The 18,570-nt window shown below is 40.6% G+C and overlaps 1 protein-coding gene across 3 annotated transcripts in view; it reads right to left on the bottom strand.

Annotated features, from left to right (window-relative positions):
• STAU2 (staufen double-stranded RNA binding protein 2) overlaps positions 1-18,570 on the bottom strand; it is a 142,793-nt gene that overhangs the window by 10,186 nt on the left and 114,037 nt on the right. The window contains exons 14-15 of one of the 3 annotated variants that reach the window (XR_014170646.1): positions 3,221-3,322; positions 1,653-1,757 (exon numbers count right to left, since the gene is read on the bottom strand). The exons of the other annotated variants lie outside the window; for them this stretch is intronic. The gene's annotated coding sequence lies outside the window, so the exon portion shown is untranslated. The remainder of the gene's footprint in view (positions 1-1,652; positions 1,758-3,220; positions 3,323-18,570) is intronic. 3 annotated transcript variants of the gene reach the window in all.

Here is an 18,570-nt window from a genome sequence, read left to right as displayed (position 1 = left end):
GAATGGCAATTTGGTAAGTAGTAAAACCACTACTACACCTGCAAGCAAAGCATATAGATCTCTTCTACAGAAAGTGGAAGAAGTGAATTTCTGACAGATCCGTCTTCTCAAGCCCCTGTCCATCATTTTTATCAGGGACATACTCATCTAACAGCCCTATTAACCACTGAATCAGACCACTGCATGAACCAAGTGTTTCATCAGATAGTTCTACTTTAGCAGAGCCAAGTCAATAGACTGACATCTGGCTTCAAATTTCTCTGTGATTTTTAAAACAAATGATTTCGTTCCAATCCTGTCCTTTATGGGCAAAAATTAATTACTGGGGTACAAACCCTTGCATTTCATTGAAACAAATGATGTCCATGTTTGACTGCTTGAAAGGGCATGCGTGTTTCTTGGGGGCGCGGGGAACTATGCCTGCTTTTTAGTGTACAAATGTAAGTAATTAGTTTCCCAAGAATTCCAAAGTGCTTTAATTTTTTGCACATGTTTTAAGAATTATTCTTGATGATATTCTTCAAAAAGGTCTGACTTTGGCCAGTTTCACTCAACTCATACTGCATTGTCCTAACACAGTGGTGTCAAGACCAAGTTTGCAAATTTATCCTGCCTAGAGGTAAATGTGGAGGCAAGGTGACAATTTAAAGCTGACACGATTTAGGGGGAAGGAGGTAATGGCTGCCAAGGCAGCACTTTATGCCCCTTCATCTGTGTTGGTCTCATGTAGGGACAACAGCAAAGATCAAATGCTCACCCCCTATGACAGCATAGGCTTTCTGGGAGCGGAGAAAGCAGCAACAGAAAGAAGCAGAGGAAAAATGGGCACTGATAGATCTTCCAGCTTAGGGGTGGCTAACCTGTGGCCCTCCAAATGTTGATGTACTACAGCTCCCATCACTTCTGACCCTCAGCCATACTGACTGGGGCTGGAGGGAGTTTGGAGTCCAACAACATCTGGATGGTCACAGATTATTCATCCCTGTTCTAGTTATTTTTGGTTTGAAAAGCAAAATGAGAGAATAAGAGAAACCAATGCCTTACCCCAGTAGCACAGTGAGGGAATTCTGAAACCCTCTTTCACTATGTTACAGTGCTTGAAGGACTAGTTGGTACTCTTATTATTATTTTTCCTACCTCAACAACTCCATGTTAACAGATTCCACATAAATCAAGTCTACAGGTTCTCTATCAGGACTCTTCCTATGCCACTAGCATTCTACGGCAGTCATGAAACCGAGCCTAGACACTCCGCAGAACATCAAAGTCAGTTCATAATATATGTCAGTTGTCTTTGGGTCTATAATAAATGAAAAATATTCATATACCAACTATGTCTGTATTTCCCCCTGTTCTACCGTGAACACTCAAAATTCCTCACATATCTGTAAAAATATATGGTTATGATGCCGGCAATCGCAAAACTGTACCTATATGCCTGGTTTAAAGGTGCAGGTTACTCACTGATGTGTCAAGTTGCTATTTAGGCTGAAATCTCTTACTTGCTTAACTGGGAGCAAATGCCAAAGCACTAAATAGGTTTTACTTCTGAGTAGACATGCATAGGATTGTGCTGTTGGTCCCTTGCATCTCCATAATTCTGATTCTATGAAGACCAATCAGAAAATGTGACTTAACTGACAAATTGTTACCTGAATTCACAACCACTGACTTCAGCAAGGGATCTTTAACAGCCCTCTGTAACCAGGCCCTACCATCCCCAGCTGATTAGATTTCACACAGACCAGGGTCAACATCTGTTTAAAAAATTAATTTCAGAATGGTTATTCACACTGCACAATGTAAGTCTTAATTACCTGACTTAAGCCCTTCTCCCCCCAACGTGTTCTGTCCCCGTGTATATTAATCTGATTAACTCATGTAATTTACATGAAAAGGGATTAATGTCTGCACAAAGGGATCTTTAAACAGTGTGCACCAGGATGTGCGCAGTAGCTGTGCCTGCGAGAGAGGAGATGAAAGGGGAGGAGGAGAGAGAGCTAATGCATTTAGACTTCTCCTAGAGAGTACACATTTACAAATGCAACGTTTAAAACATTTAGGAAAGAGTGTGCTGCTTAGCATTGGCTTCAGGCTATATTACCCTCTGCGGCTAACATTTACATGGCAAATAATCTATCCAGATGCAAATCTGATTGCTGGCATCATGGGGAATTTTAAGCAAGGATTAACTGTTCTTGAACAGTTCCCCCCACTCCCATGTGTTAGGAACAAACGGGCTTTCTAGCCACATCAACCAAGAATGTCGTCTTCTACCAATTTCTTTTTGATTTACGAAGACAGATATATTGTTTGAATTTCCCTGAGCCCTCCTATTTTAATATATTCAACCCCCATATATTTTAAATGAATTTTGTGGAATTTGTACTGTCAATCCACAGGGGGGAAAAAAAGAAAAAGCCAATTGTTTCTACTAACTTCCTAGCCCTTTTACTCTGACATTTGCATTTTGCTCAATGTCAATGGACAAAAAGCCAAGGCGTATAAACCTTGACTTCAGAGTAGTGTGAAACACATAATGCTACCACCTTACTGAAGGGCTGGGAGGCCTCCTAGGAGCCACATATATGACACCTTCAGGTCTGTGACAGGTTGTAATAAAAATGTAATATAATAAAATAAAATAAAATCCTTGAAACAGTTGTTCTAAGCAAAAAACAAAACCAAAAAACCAAAAAGTAGTCTGAAGAAAAATAATGATTTATTTGATGAGATTAGGTCTCATCTTTATCATCCTTGGCTTCTCCACAACCTGATGTGCACATAGAGCTGTCTGCCCAAAGGCAGCTGCATGAATTTTAAAGGTGGACCATTTACATATAAGTCAAAGTGCACATATAACTCTTGAATGGGGCATTTAGTTATATAGTATGTATCCATTCCTTTCCTCCAGGAGCTCAAGGTAATGTGAATCATAGTGTATAGATAGGTCCCAAGTGGTTTATCATCCAGGCATCAATCAGATCCAGAAGTGCTTTGCTTCAGATAAATTCTTGTAGATATGCAGTTGCTGGGTATGTTTTATGGGTTATGCAATGGTTTTATTGTAATGCATTGTTGATTATTCTATGCTATGCCTTTGGCTCTCCCCCACCCCGTCTCGTAGAGACTTTTTCCTCCTTTTCTATTAAATTACTAACAAGCTAATGAATTACTTAAATGACTGAACAAATAAATTCGTAATTATTGCTTTATGTACCTTAGCTCACATTCCAGAAGGAGACTTGTTACAGATCAATCTCAGCCATGCTAGTTTTAGAAGGATTCCAGCCAAGCTCCCTCTGTGACCTACAAGTGGTATCTATAGGGAAACATTCACTCACGACAATCCTCAGCTGCATTCTGAAATGGGCTGGCTTGGATAGCTCAGTCGGTAGAGCATGAGACCATCTTAATATCAGGGTTGTGGGTTCTAGCCCCATGTTGGGCAAAATATTCCTGCATTGCCTGGGAGTTCTTTCCAACTCTACAATTCTGTGAGTCTTAGGAGGGAACATGGTGCCTCATACAGAACAGCAAAAGGCCAGTATATACAAGTTTTGATTTAAACAACAGTGGCACCAAACAAGTGCTCATGTGTATTAATATAATATGGGGGATTGGTTTATCATGAATATGGCCGGCAGCAATTCCCATTACTGTGGTGGTAATTTATACGGCCGTTTCACTCACTGGGAGTGCTGGCAGCTGTACCATGTCTATCTGATTCATACATTAACTTGTCTGTGTAAATGTGAGCCAAGGACAGCTGTAACTGCTCATGCGTAGAATAAAATATCTTAAGTAAATCTGTTTACCTTTAAATGTGTTTGTAGGAGGGAAAGTATTGGTTTGTTTTCGTTCTTGTTTTTATTATGTATTTTGCACATTTTGTATTTTTATGCTGCAAAACGCTCTGTGATCTTCGGATGAAGGGCATTATACAAATTTAATTAATCAATCAATCAATTAATTAATTAATTACCTACCAACAAGAAGAACAACAACAACAAAGTAAACCAAACCTGCATTTACGGTTTATGTGGGGCAGCTGTGCATATACAATCATGGACTAAGGTTCAACTAAAGATATGTGTGACGCTCTCCTACTCAAATTACCTGTAGTAAAATTCTTTCCATTGCTTTTGTACGCTGCACTGTGCCTTATGAATGCCCAACAATTGTAAATTCAAGTCTGGCTCACAAAAGGGAATGTTAATAAATCAGTTCTTAAATTTTTACTTTTTTTGCTTTGGCTTAATACCTTACGTTGTAGTTAAATACAAAAGGAAATGCACATTAGAGTCAAGTTTTCAGTTTTGTATTGCATGACTGGAGACTGCTGGGAGGAAGTTTTAATGGTTGATGTTTTATTATATTTTTAATATTTTGTTGGAAGCCGCCCAGAGTGGCTGGGGAAACCTAGCCAGATGGGCCGGGTATAAATAATAAATCATTATTATTATTAGAAACGCTATGGTGCACCTGTAGCAGCAAAACTGGACACATTCATCTGCCCCACCAGCAATAAAACATGTCTCTCCTGTATCAGTCTCTACAACCTCAGCACATGCTGTAACTCTCCAATGGTTTAACTTTACTCACAAAGGCTCACTCTTCCATTGTCTCCGAAGACAGACGGATGCCAACATTACTTACTTCATTTAGACTGACTATTCTTGGTTTTCGGCCACAGTATATTAATACATTAATTTGGTGTATGGAATCTTGATTATCTTGTATGTGGCTGAAAGTGTTCACCTCCCCCCAGTAGATTTTTTTGAACATCAAGAATATTTCTAAAACTAGTACAGTGGTACCTCGGGTTACATACGCTTCAGGTTACATACACTTCAGGTTACAGACTCCGCTAACCCAGAAATAGTACCTCGGGTTAAGAACTTTGCTTCAGGATGAGAACACAAATCGTGCTCCGGTGGTGTGGCGGCAGTGGGAGGCCCCATTAGTTAAAGTGGTGCTTCAGGTTAGGAACAGTTTCAGGTTAAGAACAAACCTACGGAACGAATTAAGTCCTTAACCTGAGGTACCACTGTACTGTATGCAGTGAAGGATTCTGCAGGGCCAGCTCAAGGCATTTTGCTACCTGAAGCAAAGGCGAAAATGGTGCTTCTGTCCCATTCCACACCAGAAACCAACTGGACTGGCAGTTCAATCTTACATTAACACTAGCCTTAGGGCAGCATCCTTCACTGCACCTTAGGGCAGCAGGGTTGTTATGACGGAGCAGGACTGTCTGCACGGCACACATAGCTCTGTATTCCAAGTGAATAGCTTGGTCAGAGAGCTCACAAGAAACAGCTGAATGACTGCCACCATAACCACCCAGGCACCAGCTGTCAGATATGGTTCCCTCACCCTCCCTAATGGTAGGGCCAGTCCTGAAATTCTGCAGTCCCACCCAGAGGTTTTGCTACAAATCAGGCGGCATATATTTTTTGTTAAACAAACGAAGAAACATTGTTTTCATAATACTTTTTCTTCCCACCCATCCTCTTGCCAAACCTGATGTGTTGTCCGTATATGTATGTAGACGGGGAATATTAACTAAGAACATTATCTGTGAGGAAGTAACTTTGTAGAGGAAGTTCATGTGAATGTGCTCCCGACAATGAATGCAACTGGCCCCCCCTCCGCCTGCCCTGAGTAGATGGATGACCATAAAGCAAATCCATTTGTTTTGCTGGGATGGTTTACAGAGGAAGATTTTGTACTATTTGTTTTGCTTTTATTGAAAGATAAAAAGGGGGGAAAACACACACATACACACACTATTTTTCACTTTAAAGACAGACAGGATATTATTTCAAAGGTCTATTTGTTTAGCTACAGATGCTTTTGCTCTAGAAACAAGTCTTTGAATATCACATTTATTTTAAGAATATATTAAGTTCAAGAAAAGGAGGATTACATGACTGTTCTCCCAGATGAAAAGACCTTTACGTTTAACTGCCTGTCAGTCTACACAGAGACAGGCACCTTAAATTATTTGTAAACAGCAGCGCGTGATTTTACCCACGGCAAATGACTTCCTGCTAAGATCCAATTCCAGATTAAACTTTTTACTGTGATGTACAATATACAAGGGTATTTTAATACTTAAATTTCTAGTGTTATTATCCTGCTATTAGCACTATGATCTTTACAATAATTATCTCACTTCTCTTCAGAAAAATTATGTGAGGAAACCACGTCCATTTCATGCTACACACTGGGAAGTGAGAGAATGACTTGTCCAAGACAAGCAAGAGAATTCATAGCTACCATACTTTTATCTTTTACACTAACACCAATTTGTTAAATTCAAGTTTGTTTCCATTCATGTCACCAAACTGGGCAGTTTTAGGTATACAAATGTCAGGAGCGAGTCAGCAATAAATCACACAGAGTAAGTGAAGTTAACTCTTTATTAGAAGAACAGGATCTGCTCAGGAGTGCCGGGCCTAATGAGCATAGAAACTCTTCTTGGGTAGGCCTTGCCCCTATGAGGCAGCTGTAGAGACTGAAGGTCCCCGCCTTCCCACAGCTGCCTAAGTCTCCTCCTCTCCCAAGCAATCTGAGACTAGGCTGGCATGCCTGATTTTGCTCCTCCCACTTCATACCTCTTCTGGTCCCAGGAGACCAGGGGGAATGGGAACTTGTCGCAGCAAGAGGGGGAAGACACCCTTGCTTCTTCATCAACTGGACTCATTTCTGTCTGTTGGCCTCCCTCCTCTCCTGCTTTTGCATTTCTCTCTGCCACAGACTTTCACTAAACCCTGTTACCTCTTCAGCTTCTGACATCTCCTACCAGTCTGCTCCCTCTTCTTCCTCTGACCACTCATCATCATCCCACCACCAATCCCCTGGCTCTGAGCCTTCTTCCCTTGGGGGGTTCCCCAGTTGTTGCCTCCCACTATTCCTCTGTGTCCAGCCAGTCCATAACAACAAATGGATTTATACTGCAGAACTGCCCCCACCAAAATGGAATTTTTGAGACCTCCACATATGCATTAAACAACGCATGAAGCTATGGATGAGGATATGGACCACAGAATTACAGCCCAACAAATGTGGTGTAGTGGTTAGGGTGTCTGGCTAGGACCTGGATGAACAGGGGTCACAATCCGACCTGGCCATGAAGCTCACTGGGTGACCTTGGGCCAGTCAGTCATTCTCAGCCTAACCTACCTCACAGGATTGTTGTGAGGATAAAATGGGAAGGAGGAGAACTATGTATGCCACCTTGAGCTCACTGGAAGAAAGATAGGATACAAATGCAATCAATCAATCAAAAATGTTCTGCTTTTTTCCTAAAGATGGCCATTATCTTGGCTTGCCATAATGGGTCACGGCAGTGTTATGATCTTATGATCCTACAAAGTAGGCATCTTCACTCTGCCTATGACAAGGTCTCATTTTTTGCCTTCTCAACTCTACATTAAGGTGACTCCAGTTGAGACGAAACTACAAATGAAAAATGCCCAAGTGTGCTCTCTTTTACAAAAGCATAATGTTTGTTCAATTGTACCAGGCTCCTGATTAAAGGTCAGAAACAGGCTCAGGGTCTCAATGAAGAACTGCTGTGAAGCAGTTAGCAGTGCAATTTTGTCCTTGATAACAGCTGATGACTTGTCTGCATCCCACTTCAACCTCTAACTGTTAGCTCCTTTAATGGAAGTGCCTATAAAGATCCTCCCTAAAATATGCTTTTCCAGCACACTTAATGTCTTTTAATGTCTTTCCAATTAAATCCAGATGTGAAAAGCTTAAGGAACAGTTCTCAGGGCTGAAAAAGATGACATAAATCTTGCAGCTGACAGAGATCCCACTGAGCTTGGTTGGGGAAACTCACAGAGGACTTGTTGTGGGCCAGGAAAGCTGCTGGGTATAAAGACAGATGTGTACACTCCTATTGAAAATGCTGAAATAAAGAAAAGCCTCCTGAAATAGACCAGGGCACTAAAAAACACTGTAAGCCCAATCCTGCAGGGTACAGAATGCACCCTGAGAGGTTGCGATCTCTCTCAATTCCCACTACCCAGCACAGTCAATTTGTACGGAGAGTGCTGAGCATTTCACAAGGGGAGGTCTCTTCTCTCCCCTCTCTCTGATAATGAATAAAAGGTCATCTCCTGCAGAATCACCACACACCAATTCCTGCAGGAGTATAGCATACTCTTCACTTCTCAGGAAGGGCTCATCACCCTGCAGAATCCCATCCACTTAGCTCTTCCTCCACAAAGCAGGTTAGTGGCCTGCTTGCTTTGCTAAAGTTTACAAACTACAATATTAATTACAGATTGTCACTAATCAGATGAGAATCTAGGCACTCCCAATGACTGAACAATGCCGCTGGGTGAGTGCTGTTTATGCAGCTGGCAACCACCGTTATTCCCAAAGCTAATTTTTGCCACAGTAAGAATTCTTTTTCCTCACCAGATGCTAAGAAGTGGATTAGCCCAAGTTATCTCCATTTAAAGAAAGGGGGAGGCCCACAAGTCGGGTTTTATAATGTTTCTTGGGGTTACTAAAGTTTTTGAACTGCATTATATTTTTCAGTGCTCTTCCAATATTTTCTGAATATTGTAACTAGGAATGTGACTGTGGGGAAATGATAGGATTTTTCAGAAGGGACATTATTTCTGAGTGGGAGTCCAGATGACCAGTGATGGCTTTCTGATGGAAAGAATGATATTGGAGACAATCCAATAATTTCATTTAATACCAAGGCCATGTGCCATATCTGAGGTAGGGTATGACTGGCATTGCAGAAACACATAATGAGCTGCATTATTAAGCATGGATTACTAAAACGGGTGACCAAATCTTGATTGTTCCTACACCTACTGTACCTAATATCCACACCAACACATTCCCATTTTTTAAGACTTGTCAGTCTCCAACAATCTGAAACTATTTTAACCCTTCTCTCAACCTCTGTGGGATATTGGAAGGAAATCCCAAGAATTGCCCTGTTCTCCTTTCTTCTGGGTGGGTTCAATATATTTTGCTGCCTGCTTTGAGGGATAAGACGTACAGAAAACATCTGGACTGGCAGCTGAATCTCACTTCAACAACGGTGACAGGATAGTGTCCTTCGCTGTACCTGAGATGGCAGGCTACTTTAGGGGGTTGAGGGGAAAGGCTAGGGGGAAAGTTAGGATAGGAAGGAGGCTGCCACTTGAAGAGGTCATCTCACTTTGCCCAATAATAGGGCTGACCCTGCTTTTTTCATTTCAAAACAAAGACTCGCCGAATGAGCAAATGTGCAGGAGGCTCTCACAAAATGCCCATTGCCTGGCAACAATACAATAATCAGACTCCAGAAGTCTGTGGTCACTCCCTGAATTTCCTGTGCTTGGAACAACCATGTTACTCCCAAAGTGTTTGAACTGCATGTGTAATGGGAAGGAGCAGTGAACTGAGATATCTATTGTGCTAATGGAGACCACCAGGATGGCACTGATTTATGTATTTTCTTTACATTTTATGATACAGAAATATTCTCTTCTAATTATAAATTGCATTGTTCTGGCACACTGCCATTGCTTGGGTATGCAATATGCCACATTCCACATTCAGTCCACTATTCTTGCAAACATGATAGCAGAAACACTCTACAGCTGATTGTGTATAATCCAGCTTTCAAAACTGTTTGGGCCACCTTTAAAATCTGACAATGAAAATAAACACACACACACACACACACACACATATATATAATCAGTGGCATTTATACCAAAGGGCTGGACCCATTCTCAGGGGTCTTAGAAACAATATGTAAAGATAGAATTCCCTGTCTTTAAAGCAAGGATAGTGATATTTAGTAATCATTTTCTCAACTCTGCAATAATAGCATTCATCTTGGATTCCAAATATTTTTTTTGTTTAAAACTAAGATGACAATAAAGAAGTTCTAGAGCTTTAAGCAAAGCCCACCCTGATCTGTACTAATTGATAACACTAGTATATGTCACCTTAAAAGTGTCCATGAGTCAGAAGAAACTATGAGCAGAATGGTTAGTATGTGGATATGGGATGACAAGGTTTAAAAGCAACATTTAAAGTCCTATATCCAGGACTTTGGCTGAAAAATAAAGGAAAGGGCACATTTGTTCCTGGTCACTGAATTTGTAACCTGGGTCTGCTGCTCCTGCTGCTAAACTCTAACACATTCTCTCCTAACCCACAACAACATCCAGTAATCCTAACTTTTGGTGCTTGGTGGTTAAGAAGTGAATTTTCAGGAAGGGAGAAAAATTAAACAGGGAGACTGGCTGGCTAGTATCTCACTCCTTCACTGCAATGCATCAAGACAGCCAAAATTCTAACTTGTAAGAAAGGGTTCGTTTGATCCCTGTTTTTCAAATTAGATGTGGCAGGGTCTGATTTACCTTTCTTCTCCCTTGGAAGGCTCTGGCAATCTTTGGGGAACCCAAAGTGTACTATTAAGCTGGGTGGCTGCTGTTATCTTTCCCAGCCCCCACTGGGTGCAGAAATACTGAATCATAGGCTGGAGAAATGCATCTCAGGTTTCAACCTCAAGGTGTAATTGCTCATTCAAGTCTCTTTAGAAGTTGCCTGCATCTGGCGCAGAAAAATGATCGGGATTGTTTTTCTTTCTGGAAGAGCAGAGAGAGACTGTGTTTTTTCTCTTACTTTTTATAATTTTCTCTATTCGTTACTATGGCAGAACAATTTTTATAGAAGAACTCTATACAGTACGACTCTGAGCCTTAGTTATTGAGTCTACCGTTTAGATCTCGTTACACTGTGTAACTTTGTAGACCTCCATGGTAGTTTAGCTGTAAGTTTGCAAATACTTCAGGGTTCTAGTCAGCCAAATGATTTGACCCAAACATATGTTGCCGCTTATTTGAAAATGGCAAAATATGCCTACAAGGTGTGTGCGTGTGGGAGAGAGAGAATGTTATCAACAGCTACAAAGAACACAATGACATACCCTGAGTGTTTGTTTTCATGGAAGCCAACAGCAGAACAACATTAGTTTCAGACAAAAATGTGGCTTTTACACACTCATTCTTACAGAGGGCAATAGTGTAATATTCCATGAGAGGGAGGGACCAAGAGGATAGATTGTCCATCCACTACAGCAAAAAATAAAGGGGTTGGTGAGAGCACAATATGGTTAACTGGCCATTTGTAGGCCTGTTTTATACATTGCCCACCTTAGAGAGACATCACCAGCCAGGTAACAGATTTCCTTCAATATTTTGATCCTAGTAGTTTAGGAACTTTTCCAACTGGCAGTCAACAACATTTATTTGACACAGCTTAACTCCACAACTGCAGGCCTGCTTTTTCTCCATCTACAGTTACAGTCAAAAAAATAAATCGATATGTCCAAAACCATCCCAAGCAGCTGGCTTTTAGTATGCTAGATCTGTTAACTGCTATTTTATCATTCCTACTTAACACTCATTATTAAAGCCATTAATAATAGCTGGGTTCTTTTTTTTAATTAAAAACTGCTACTTTCAAAATCTGGCAAATTACAAAGCCACTTGCAATGTATTCCAAATATCTGCTAGTTGCAATAGTATTACAGATTTATAGGGTTTGAGATGGTCTGTAAAGACTTATCAAACCCTTTCTGCCTGAATTGCACCAGCAATCCCTATGCATATATTTGCAAAACAGCGTCAAACCTGACTTTAAAAAATGATATTCATTTATGAAAAACAAATGTATTGCTGGATGCTGATTTAGTTATACTTTGAACAGACCTACTGAAATTAATGAGACTTATTTAATCATGGTCTGAAGCTCAACATCAAAAAAACGAAGATAATGGCCACTGGTACCATCACCTCCTGGCAAATAGAAGGGGAAGAAATGGAGGCAGTGAGAGATTTTACTTTCTTGGGCTCCATGATCACTGCAGATGGTGACAGCAGCCATGAAATTAAAAGACGCCTTTTTCTTGGGAGAAAAGCAATGACAAACCTAGACAGCATCTTAAAAAGTAGAGACATCACCTTGCCGACAAAGGTCCGTATAGTAAAAGCTATGGTTTTCCCAGTAGTGATGTATGAAAGTGAGAGCTGGACCATAAAGAAGGCTGATCGCCGAAGAATTGATGCTTTTGAATTATGGTGCTGGAGGAGACTCTTGAGAGTCCCATGGACTGCAAGAAGATCAAACCTATCCATTCTTAAGGAGATCAGCACTGAGTGCTCACTGGAAAGACAGATCGTGAAGCTGAGGCACCAATACTTTGGCCACCTCATGAGAAGAGAAGACCCCCTGGAATAAACCCTGATGTTGAGGAAAATGGAAGGCACAAGGAGAAAGGGACGACAGAGGACGAGATGGTTGGATAGTGTTCTCGAAGCTACCAGCATGAGTTTGATCAAACTGCGAGGCAGTGGAAGACAGAAGTGCCTGGCGTGCTCTGGTCCATGGGGTCACGAAGAGTCGGTCACGACTAAACGACTAAACAACAAACATTTAATCATGACTTCAGCCCCACTGATTTGTACTCTAAGCATGGCTAAGTCTGGAACAAACCCACAGCTTTGAATCAAGTAACCCTATATTCATATGAGTTCACATTACTTAGATCACATTACTTGATGTGTGAGATGTATTTGTTCAAAAAGAGGGAAGAAGCTGAATCACAGAGTTGTAAATAAACTCATTTTGAAGTCCATATAGAATAAAAACACATAGGAATAAGGGGAAACTGACATATACCAATTCATATACTTTTGTCCACTTAGGCCAGTATTCTCTACTCTCAGGGTCTCTGGTAGAGGTATTTTATATTACCTGCTACCAGATCCTCTTAACTGGAGATGCCAGGATTTGAACCTTGGATCTTCTACATGCAAAGCATGTATTCTACCACTGACACATGGTTTTTCTCCAAGTCAGATAACTGTCTATAATGCAAATGACAATTCAGAGTAAAAAATATTTACGAACAGCAGCAGCAACCACCACCACCAGCGAGTTATTTAAGATATGGCAAGGAATAAAGCAGGCATAGGCAAACTCGGTCCTCCAGATGTTTTGGGACTACAACTCCCATCATCCCTGACCACTGGTCCTATTAGATAGGGATGATGGGAGCTGTAGTCCCAAAACACCTGGAGGGCCGAGTTTGCCTATGCCTGGAACAAAGGTATCAACCTTGCTAGAGCTCCAGCCACATTCCCTATGGTATGATGTGTGGGCTTCTAGAAAATGGTCTTGCAATTTATTGGGGAAGTGCTTCTTTTACTAGCACATTTTAAAAGAGCCTATTAGTTGTATCTGCAGCTCAAATGACAGAGGTCTGAATGTAGTGCCTTGGGCTGAACCCAGTTAATCTGCCAGAAGCCTCGCAGTGTTTATTGTGCCCACCCTCACAATCACCCTGTGGAAAGCCAGTGTGCTCATTCTCACAACAACTCTGTGAAGGGGGAGGGACTGTAGCTTAAGAAGGAGAGTTTTGTATGCCCCAGGTGCCAAGTTTAATCCATGGCACTTTAAGTTAAAGGAATTCATGACAAAAAAATAATAATGGCAGTGGTTTGACTTTAGTAACAAGTACCCATGTTTGCTTGTTTCCTTTTATCTCTCCATTCATTCCCCCCATTTTGTGTCATGTCTATAGGATTGTGAACCTGTGGGCACGGCCATTGTGCTTTTCAATGCCTGTATAGTGCCTAGAAATTCACTGACAACAACTTTAAAATACCTTAGAGAGGAAAAAGCCCCCAGTCGTCATAAAGCATGCACTAAGAATAGCACTAGCATCCTAACAGCCTTCCTGGTTCATTTAGGTTCAACAACCTATTTTCTAGGGTGGAGGGTTAACGGGTTCCTGTTATTGCTTTTCTTGTAAAAAATGTAGAATATATATCTAATGTACGCAATATATTTCCCTGTACTTTGGAAAAATCACAAAATCATAATAAAAAATGGAAATCAGAGCAATACTTTTGGCACCAGCTGGGCTGCAGGAGTTGCTGGAAGGAGGCGTATAAGGTGCCATCCAACTGTCTTAGGAATTCCACTCTGAATTTATGGAGGGTTTTACTCCTTATGATTTTCTCTCTCTCCTGAAGATACCCTGCAAGGCAGTGGAAGTTTAGGATCAGTTTTCTTCCTCCTAGATGAGCTACCATCCCAGATTGACAAGCCCCACCTGCCCTTAACTTCCCTCTACAGCACATGCAGAGACCACCTTCTTGACCATTGGACCCACTATTGGTCTCATCCCCAAAATCTGCCAGAGCCTGTGTTCGAAGGAAAACCATGTACGCCACCTTGAGCTCCTTGGAGAAGAGGAGGGATATAAGTGCAACAAATAAATAGCAGCATTCTAATGAGGTCTGCTGTCCACCATTCACTAATATTCAGATGCATACAATGCTAACAGTCATATTAAACCCTATTCTCAATTACCCTGTTTAAAGCAATCTATAAAGCAATCTATTACCCTGCTTTTAAAGCAATCTATAAACTCATGGTTATCACGTCTTGTGTTAGAGAATTCCATAAATTACTTATCCACTGTGTAAATAACTCTTTCCCCTTTTCTATCATGAATCTGTCAATCAATTTCAATGGATGATCAAATCTTAAATTCTACTATTATGGTATGGAAAACAAGACATCTTTTTACAGTTTCTCCATACCATGGTTAATTATATAAGCCTCCATCATCTCTTCCCCCACTTAGTCACCTATTTTTCATAACAAACAAGAAACAAGAATGTGCTCTAACTCTTGGATTATTTGGATTGCCCCTTTCAGTTTTTCTTTGATGGAATGATCAGAACTGTACACAGTATTCCAAATGCAGATGGCACCATAGATTCATATAAGGCCATTAAAATACTGGCTGTTTTATTTCCAAACCCTTTCCTAATAATCCCTGGCAAGGGATTTGCCTTTTTCACTGCTATTGCATAGTTGGTATTTTCACTGAGGTATACACCACAACTCCAAGGTCTGTTTCCTGCTTAGTCATCACAAGCTCAGATTCCATCAGTGAACATGAGATTTTTTGCTGTGATGTACACCACTGTACATTTATTACACTGAACTTCATTTGCCATTGCCCAGTGACACATTTTGGAAATAGCTTTTTGGAGCTTCTCGGAGGTTACTCAGTTTTTTTACCATCTTGAATAATTTGGAATCATCGGCAAAGTTGGCTACATCAATCCTCACTTCCTTTTCTTATAATACTAGAATGCAGGGTCATCAAGGAAAGCTGAAGGTTGGAAGATTCAAGACAGACAAAAGTACTTCTTCACACAGCCAAGTGTGTGAAGAATTTGCTCCCACAAGAGGCATTGATGGCTGCATGGCTTTAAAAAAGGATTGGATGAATTCATGGAGGACAAGGCTAACAGCTACTAGTCATGATAGCTATATTTTACTTCCACTGCTGGAGACACTATGCCTCTGCATAGGAACTGCTTGAAATCACAAGCAGTGGTTCATTCCCAGCATGGCTTGCTTTTCTATATATGAAGTGCAGAATCTGTGCCCCCCCCATAGACTATAACTCATCTAAGCCCCAGCCAGCATGGCCAATGGCTGGAGATGATGAGCGTTGTATCCCAACACCGTCTGGAGGGCCAAAGGTTCCCCATCCCTGTTCTATATGTTAATTCTAGCTTTAGTAAGTTTCCATTAATTTATACAGGACAGATGTTAGGCTAACAGGTCTGTAATTTCCTGGCTCCCCTCTGGCTCCCTTTTAAAAAATCAATGTTCTGTTGGTTACTCTCCAATCCTCCAGCAAGAAGGCCAATTTTAGTGACAAGTTGCATATTTTTGATAGAAGATCAATAATTTCATACTTGAGTTCTTTAAGAACTCTCAGGTGTATGGCATCCGGATCCAATGTCTTGTTAATTTTTAATTTGTCAATTAGCCCTAGAATTTCATCTCGTCATCCCTATTTGACTTAGTTCTTTAGACAAAGAATGCAGTTCAGGTATGGCTTTCTGTCCTGCATCTTTCACAATGAAGACTGATCTGAATAATTTACTGAACCTCTCTGCAATCATTCTATCTTCCTTAGCAATCCTTTCACACCTCTGTACAGAAGAGAAGCTGTCAGTAAAACGGAGAAGGAAACTATCTTTGTCAATCTCCCTTCCCCCTGCAATGTCTCATAGCCTCACTCAATATGAGTATATAACTCTGCTCCAGAGGGTTGACAGATCCTAGGAACAGACGTTTGGGGAACATTAGTGCATGCTCTTAATTGACAGAAACTGTCCAACTACCTCTAAAGCTTGCCTTCAAATTCCGATGTAAGCAAAAATGTGCTGTTCATTCTTATGTTTTCAGCAATATAGTCAAATTATTTTTTTTCCACTTGCCTTGCTATCAACTCACATTTTCTGGGCTCCTCAGTTGGGCAACACTGCTAATTCCTAGGAAGACTCATTGCCTTTTATAGCTTCCTTCATTTTGTTCATTAAGCACTCTACCAGATTTGTTCATACTTTTCCTAATTTGTGACATACACTAGACTTAAATGATGCAGCCTTGCAAAATGATTGCTACCAATTAAGCTTAACAATTTCCTTGTTTCCATGCCTGTAACAATGACATGGAGATACGAACAGATCAGTTAATTTTTAAGAATTAAGAGTTAGAAATCTCAACCATACTTGCATGTATTTAAAAAATGGTGCTTTCAAAATTTAAACCTGAATCAACTATTCATGCTGACTATTAGCCTAGAAATTTATCTGTATTCCCTCAAGACTATTAGAATTATACCTAAATGTAATACTAGCAGCCTTTCCATGTATTGATAAGATTCAGATCTCTACATTTCACTTATCATGGGACAAGATCTGTCCAATTATGTCCAACACAAAGAACAAAGTTAACAGAGCAAATCAGTTTTGACATTCAGAAATGACATGGTGTTCAGTATAAAATAATTAGTTGGGAAAGGAAACCAAAAATAGAAGTAGAAGTGAACGTCATCCATTGACCTGAAATCAAGAGTCAAAAATCAAATATGTAAACAGATTAATTCACTCTAAAAATTCAAGCTCTTGCATGTCCTTAGTTAGGTAGAGCCTCAACTTGATTTGGTTCCCATATTTTAGTGAACAGTTTGCTGTTATTAACATATGATTCCCCCCACCTCACCACAAAATATCCTAAGCTTTAAGATGGAATAGCAAGCTTGACAGCTACCTACATTCTTGGTAAATAAAGGTTTCAAGATGCCTGATATTATTGGTCAGAAAATGGGGGGGGGGGTATTGGGTTGTTTTTGATTATGCAATTGTTGTTGTTTAGTCGTTTAGTCATGCCCGACTCTTCGTGACCCCATGGACCAGAGCATGCCAGGAACTCCTGTCTTCCACTGCCTTCCACAGCTTGGTCAAACTCATGTTGGTAGCTTCGAGAACACTGTCCAACCATCTCGTCCTCTGTCGTCCCCTTCTCCTTGTGCCCTCACCAACATCAGGCTCTTTTCCAGGGAGTCTTCTCTTCTCATGAGGTGGCCAAAGTATTGGAGCCTCAGCTTCAGGATCTGTCCTTCCAGTGAGAACTCAGGGCTGATTTCCTTCAGAATGGATAGGTTTGATCTTCTTGCAGTCCATGGGACTCTCAAGAGTCTCCTCCAGCACCATAATTCAAAAGCATCAATTCTTCGGCGATCAGCCTTCTTTATGGTCCAGCTCTCACTTCCATACATCCATTTCCAATTATGCAATTAGTGGTTTTATATTGTGATTTTAACCTGTAAATTGCCTGAAACTTGCACATATAGGGTGGTATACAAATTTTATAAATAAATATATTAATAATTTGAAGGGGGAGAAACTTTGCTTTCCTCAAGATGTTAGTACAGTTGTACCTTGGAAGTTGAACGGAATCCGTTCCGGAAGTATATTCAACTTCCAAAACATTTGAAAACCAAAGCACGGCTTCTGATTGGCTGCAGGAAGCTCCTGCAGCCAATCGGAAGCCCCGTCAGACTTCCGGGTTTGAGGCGTTCGGAAGTCAAAACGTTTGAGAACTAAGCTGTTTGAAAACCAAGGTACAACTGTATTTGCTGTATATCTGTCATAGGAATTTCTGCATGAAACTTGGTCTGAATCCTGGAAAAGCTTTGTATACAAGCTGAGAAATGAAGGAATTCTGGGTTTCCAATACCAACAAAAGTGCAGAAGTCACTTGTGGCCTCTGAAACCTGATTAGATCACAAACCTCAAGTTAAAATACCACTGCAGTTAGCCTTAAGAGCTACTTTAAATTTATTCATTTAGTTTGGTTTATCCGGTCCCCTTCCTGAACTATTTTATATTTCCAAAATTACTGCAGATTTTGTGTGGCTTTGTTTTTTATATTTGGCTGCCTTGAATCAGGTTTTCTAGAGTTATATCCATGACATGTTTGAGATGAGGCAATCAGACTCAATATCTCCCCTCAGGATTCCCTTTTAAAAAGTCAGTCTCTGCTTGGTGTTTTCCCATGAATACAGTCAATGAATAAAACTCACAGGACATCAAGCTGAACGGAACCTTGCCCTGTATCCATTACAAGCAAAATCCTAATTGCAAGCTCCTG

The sequence above is a fragment of the Podarcis melisellensis genome (genome assembly GCF_964234715.1).
Source record: "Podarcis melisellensis genome assembly, chromosome: 7".
Taxonomy (NCBI): domain Eukaryota; kingdom Metazoa; phylum Chordata; class Lepidosauria; order Squamata; family Lacertidae; genus Podarcis; species Podarcis melisellensis.
The sequence above is the reverse complement of the archived record's forward strand: the minus strand, read 5'-3'. Positions and strand labels throughout refer to the sequence as shown.